The sequence below is a fragment of the Giraffa tippelskirchi genome, chromosome 6 (assembly GCF_054371585.1).
Source record: "Giraffa tippelskirchi isolate mGirTip1 chromosome 6, T2T-mGirTip1v1.2.pri, whole genome shotgun sequence".
NCBI classification, from domain to species: Eukaryota; Metazoa; Chordata; class Mammalia; order Artiodactyla; family Giraffidae; genus Giraffa; species Giraffa tippelskirchi.
In genome coordinates this window covers 178,916,761-178,922,760 of record NC_137280.1, presented here as the reverse complement: position 1 = coordinate 178,922,760, position 6,000 = coordinate 178,916,761, and the positions used below count along the sequence as shown (strand labels likewise).

The window sequence follows — 6,000 nt, the reverse complement described above, 5'->3', positions numbered from 1 at the left end:
CTTCCTTCTCTCGGTTCTCAAACCACTTATCCCAGTAAATGTAATCTGCAAACGCCCAGTCAGATGCGTGACCCGCCTTCGAACACAGGAAAACCGGTGCGCTTTGCGAGGCCGCCGCAGCCGCCCGCTCGCCCGCAGCCCCTACGTCCGGGCTGCCCCCAAAGCCCCACTCGCACGGCGGCGGTGACGAGTCCCGGGGGCGAGAGCCCCCACGCTTCCCGCCCGCGCATATACCGTCTGTCTCTGACTCGGGCCTGAGCAGCCGCGCGGCCCTGGACCTCCGCGGCGACCCCCCGCCACTCGGCCCTCAGAGCCCTCTCAGGCTTCCGCGCTCTCCGGCCCCGCCGGACTCGCAGCCATCCGCAACCCGCCCTCAGGCGCTCGGAAGCAGGCCGCCCCGTCCGGGCCAGGCCAGCTGGGGCCGGGCTGGCGCCAGCTCACACCCCGCGCGGAGTCGGCCCACCCGCGGCCACCAACCCGCAGGCCGCGCGCCGCCGGCCGCCAATCCCAGCTGACGCGCGTCACCCTGCCGGCTTCTGCCCCGGAAGCGCCGGGGCGGGCGGGGGCGGGGCGGGCGGGGGCGGGGCGGGGCGGGGTGGGCCCGCCTCCCGGAAGACGTGAGGCCTTCCAATTGGTGGCTGCCGTCCGCGCCTGGTGCCCATTGGCCGTCGGGGCTTCGGCGGGCGGGGCCGCAGAGAGCGGTGGCGTCGGCCCCCGGGCGCCTGGTCCTCGGAGCGCCCGGAGGAGCGGTGAGTGGCGGAGGGGAGGTGGGGGCTGAGGGGCGGCGGGGCCTGTCCCGCTGGGGCCTTGGGAAGGCGGACTGCGTCCGGGGGGTCGCCCGGGAGGGACCGTGGTCTGCACCCGCTCCTCCCGCTCCCAGGCGGTCGGGCGCCGGCAGGCACTTCCTGTGTTAGATGCGGGGCGGCGGCGAGCGCCCCAGGGCCGGGGGAGGCTCTCTGAGGGCGCCCCCGGCGGTGCACGCACGACGAAAGTGCGCGCCTTCACGCCAGGCGTCGGCGGTGACACTTTAGAGGCAGTGGTTTCCGAGTGCTCACTGTGTTCCAAATTCGGTACTAAAAATATTAACTCGGAATTTATCAATAAATTAATGCTGCTGCTATCCCCAAATTGCAATTAGGAAAGATTACCTGACATTTTTTAGGTTCAAGAGCCTAGAAAAATACAGCAAATTCAACATGATGTCACATTTTTAATGTAGAGTCTCTTCCAGCCTGTGATCAGCTCCCAGTGTTTTACAAAATAGCCCTTTAATCTCTGAAGACAGAGGTCGTGGGTTGGAATTCTGGCTCCATCACTTATTGGCCGTGTGATCTTGGACAAGAGACAGTCTCCGTATTGATACTTTCACTTTCTGTAAAATAGAGATAATAGTAGGATAGGCTCTTAAGGTTATTTATGAGGACTAAATGAAAAAATACAATTTAAAGTGGCGAGAAAGACTAATCATGTAGTAAAATGATCAATAAATGTTAGCCATTATTTTTTTTAAATAAAGGATTAGAGTATTCGGAGCTTGAATATTACTTGGACTCAAAGCTGTGACATTGTTAGAATTTAATATTAAGTTTTGTACAAGTCTCATTGGTGTTGTAAACTGTGTCCTAAAATAAGCCAAGTGAAAGTCGCTCAGTCGTGTCCAACTCTTTGCAACCGCATGGACTATACAGTCCACGGAATTCTCCAGGTCAGAATACTGGAGTGAGAAGCCTTTCCCTTCTCCAGGGGATCTTCTCAACCCAGGATCAAACCAGGTCTCCTGCACTGCAGGCGGATTCTTTACCAGCTGAGCCACAAGGGAAGCCCAAGAATACTGGAGTGGGTAAGCTGTCCCTTCTCCAGTGGATCTTCCTGACTCAGGAATCAAACCCCGATCTCCTGCATTGCAGGTAGATTCTTTACCAACTGAGCTATGAAAGTGAAAAGTGAAAGTTAAAGTCGCTCAGTCACCTCCGACTGTTTGTGACCCCATGGACTGTATAGGCTTGGAATTCTCTAGGCCAGAATACTGGAGTGGGTAGCCTTTCCTTTCTCCAGGGGATCTTCCCAACCCAAGGATGGAACCCAGATCTCCTGCATTGCAGGCGGATTCTTTACCAGCTGAGCCACAAGGGAAGCCCCTAAAATAAGCCAAAGTGAACACTGAATCCGAGGTGTATCCATCACATTGCAGGAGGCTTCCTTCCCTGTTGCATTCTTGCTATAACCAGTCTCAAAAATGAGAAACTGCTGTACTTGACTAATTGGAAAAGTGAAATTGCTAATTCAGAATTGATCAGAAATTAAGCATATGCTGAAATTTTTATGTTAGGTAGAAAATATAATTTAATTTACAAGGCCTTGGTTTGTACAACTTGGGGAAAATCTTTGGAATGTTAAATTTAACCTGTTCACATAAATGAAACCCACATCAATCAGGTAATGGAAGGTAAAGCAATTCTGATATGAACTTCTTTAATAAGTGAATTCTGACTTAATCATACTACATAAGTACAAACAGAGTTTTATGGCATTCACTTTTTATTAGCGGTTAAAATGTTTATTGTGTTCCATATATGACTTCCCTTGTAGCTCAGTCGGTAAAGAATCTGCCTGCAGTGCAGGAGACCCGGGTTCAATCCCTGGGTTGGGAAGATCCCCTGAAGAAGAAATGGCAACCCACTCCAGTATCATTGCTTGGAAAATCTCATGGACAGAGGAGCCCGGTGGGCTGCAGTCCATAGGGTCACAAAGAGTCGGGCACAACTGACCAACTAACACTTACTTATGTTCCATATATAATTGAAACCTATGGCCATTTCACTGACATTTGACAAAAATTGAAATTGTATTGGTCAAAGACTATGATGCTGATAGATGGCCTCAAGAAAATGTTTAACTTGTGAAGGCTGCCCACTCTATGATGGGAGCCACTGTCTACACTAGTGACCACTTTAAAAACATAAATATGGAAAACGTGAGCAAAAAGATTGGTAGCTCAGATAGTAAAGACTCTGACTGCAGTCCAGGAGACCTGGTTTGGATCCCTGGGTTGGGAAGATCCCCTGGAGTAGGAAATGGCAACTCACTCCAGTATTCTTGCCTGGAGAATTCCATTGACAGAGGAGCCTGGTGGGCTACAGCCCATGGGCTCACAAGAGTCAGATACGACAGCAGCTAACAGAAGGAAAAAATATATAGACAGACATTACTTAGCACTTGGCTGAAGGTGAAACTCCAATACTTTGGCCACCTGATGTGAAGAACCGACTCATTTGAAAAGACCCTGATGCTGGGAAAGATTGAAGGCGGGAGGAGAAGAGGACGACAGAGGATGAGATGGTTGGATGGCATCACCGACTCGATGGACCTGAGTTTGAGCAAACTCCGGGAGTTGGTGATGGACAGGGAAGCCTGGCGTGCTGCAGTTCATGGGGTCACAAAGAGTCGGACATGACTGAGCCACTGAACTGAACTGGTTATAAAACTGTCAAGAGTATATAACCTTTTATATGGAGCTGTTAGATTCTGGTACAGTTGTGGTTCCAGTTTTCTCTGATGTGTAACAGTTGGAGTTTGAGAGTTTATTATAAGGTCAAGTAAGGTTAGTAAGAGGGAATTCAGAATGGTATTCAAAACATTTCCTGACATTCTCCACAGGCAGAGATTGGAATGGGGCATATTGTGGGTTTTCTTTTCAACTAGTGTGAATGTCCTCTTATGTTAGGAAAGCCTCAAGACCTTGATAACCCCAGTATTGTTCCCCCAACCCCACCACACCTTGGTCCATGAGAGATGCTCTGTATTGCCTGTCCACACACAAATGATCAGTTTAGAAAGTAATGGTTACCCCCTTTTAGACTTAATCTTGATGAAGAAAATCCATGCAAGAGTTAACTGCCTGGTTAAATACTTCATGAGACTTAAAGAGAGATTTCCAAGTTTATACTTAAACTTTCTTTTCTTCCTTTTCTACCTCCTACTCCGCTACACCTAAAGAGGCCCATTAACAGGAGTTTTTCACATTAAGGGGGAGCTGATTTAGTCTTAAGCAGGAGAAAAGAGTAGAAATTAGACAGTGGGCTTGGAAATGGACCCATAAGCCACATTAAGGAATGTGAACTTTATATTATCCAGTAGGAGTGAATGATAACTAATGTAAACCATAAACATTCAGATTCTCATCTTTATAGGTAGTTTTTTATTGCTTACTTTTTGTGTGCTAGATTTGCATAAATACAGTATGGTTTATGCTAACAGCTTTCCACTTCACCTTTGATTTCTATCAAAGAGTTTTGAAAATACTTTTATCTGCCAGACACAGGAATCTGGTAGGTGACCCTTGGATTTAAAGAATATTGTTTAATCAGCATGATCCTAGTAATAGATAAGTTAAATTTCCTTTGTAAGTCCTCTTCAAGAACTTGTGTTTGTTTATAACATATGCTTTAATAAGGTCATTGTACTGGCTGTCAAGTTGGCAATCTCTTGAGTGGAAAGAGGATCTATTTCTGACTGACAGACTTTTTGAATGAGCTCATCTACTTTTAGTCTGTGGTTAGGATCTATAATTATTAAATATTTTGCACACTGTCATAGATCTAAGTTTTATATTATTGAATTTTCTGTATATTCCTTTCCATGTTTCTGAAGGGATGTGCTGTACTTAGTTGCTCAGTCGTGTCCGACTCTTTGAGACCCCAGGGACTGTAGCCTGCCAGGCTCCTCTGCCCATGGGGCTTCTCCAGACGAGAATACTGGAGTGGGTTGCCATGCCCTCCTCCAGGGGATCTTCCCAACCCAGGGATTGAACCCAGGTCTCCCACATTGCAGGTGGATTCTTGACCCACTGAGCCACCACGGAAGCCCTCTGAAGGTATACTAAGTCGCTTCAGTCGTGTCCGACTCTGTGCGATCCCATAGACGGCAGCCCACCAGGCTCCGCGTCCCTAGGATTCTCCAGGCAAGAATACTGGAGTGGGTTGCCATTTCCTTCTCCAGTACATGAAAGGGAAAAGTGAAAGTGAAGTCGCTCAGTCGTGTCCGATTCTTAGCGACCCATGGACTGTAGCCTACCAGGCTCCTCCGTCCATGGGATTTTCCAGGCAAGAGTACTGGAAGGTATATGCCACCCCAAAATATGCTACTTCAGAAAAAAGGTTACTCTGAGCTGAAGGCAATTAGGAAGCAGCAAAAGCAGAAAGAACTATTTTTCCTTCCACTATCTGCCTAAAAGTAGGACATAAATTTCCTTTTGTGAAGGTCTGACTTCTCTCCTGTACCAGGAGAATAACTGCTATCATTGGAGACAGAAATTTGTCACTGAGATGGTCTACACAGTCAAACTTTGCTAAAATAGCCTTTATCTTTTATTATTCTTCCTCATATATTTATTTTGCCGTAATTTACCACTCCTAGAAGCTCAACCCCCCTTTCCCTTGTCATTTTTCCACATTTTATCACCATTTTTTAAAATGGTGTATAAACTCCACATGTAATTGCTTCTCTTTGCACATAGAAATTAAATATTGACATCAAGTACGTTTTGTTTGCGTTTTTTTCTGTTTATCTTTTGTCAGTTTAATTTGCAGATCTCAGAATAGATCATCAGAGAATAGAGGAGAAGATTTTTTTCCTTTCCTGAACTTCTGTATCATTTTCATGTTTTATCATGTTTAGTGGCTTTTATGCTCCAGTTTGTGCTGTTTAAATATTGCCTATAGCACTGATTTATTTTTGTCACTTTAGTTTTCAGATTAGTGGTTGTCACTCCTGACTGCATAACAGAATGATCAGTGAGGCTTTTTAAAAGACCTAGTTTTCTGGGGCCTGTTCCAGAACAGACCCACTGAATCAGACTATCTGGCTGTGGTCCATGAAATCTAATATTCAAAGTCAGTGTCACAGAAAACCAGAGGCAGACACACATTAAAGTGGTAAAGGCAAGTCTTATTCAGTGACTGTTGCAGTAGTGGAAAAGAAACCTTGGGATAGAACCAGGCT

At 46.9% G+C, this 6,000-nt stretch overlaps 1 protein-coding gene across 14 annotated transcripts in view; it reads left to right on the top strand.

Annotated features, from left to right (window-relative positions):
- The first annotated feature begins 693 nt into the window (after window positions 1–693).
- The window catches only part of STARD4 (StAR related lipid transfer domain containing 4), a 33,135-nt gene continuing 27,828 nt past the window's right edge, over window positions 694–6,000 (top strand). For 11 of the 14 annotated variants that reach the window (XR_014056996.1, XR_014056995.1, XR_014056994.1 and 8 more), the window contains exon 1: window positions 694–749. The gene's annotated coding sequence lies outside the window, so the exon portion shown is untranslated. Of the gene's footprint in view, window positions 750–4,646; window positions 4,874–6,000 lie in introns of those variants that run through there. The other 3 variants (XM_081501525.1, XM_081501529.1, XM_081501527.1) reach the window with 3 other exon arrangements.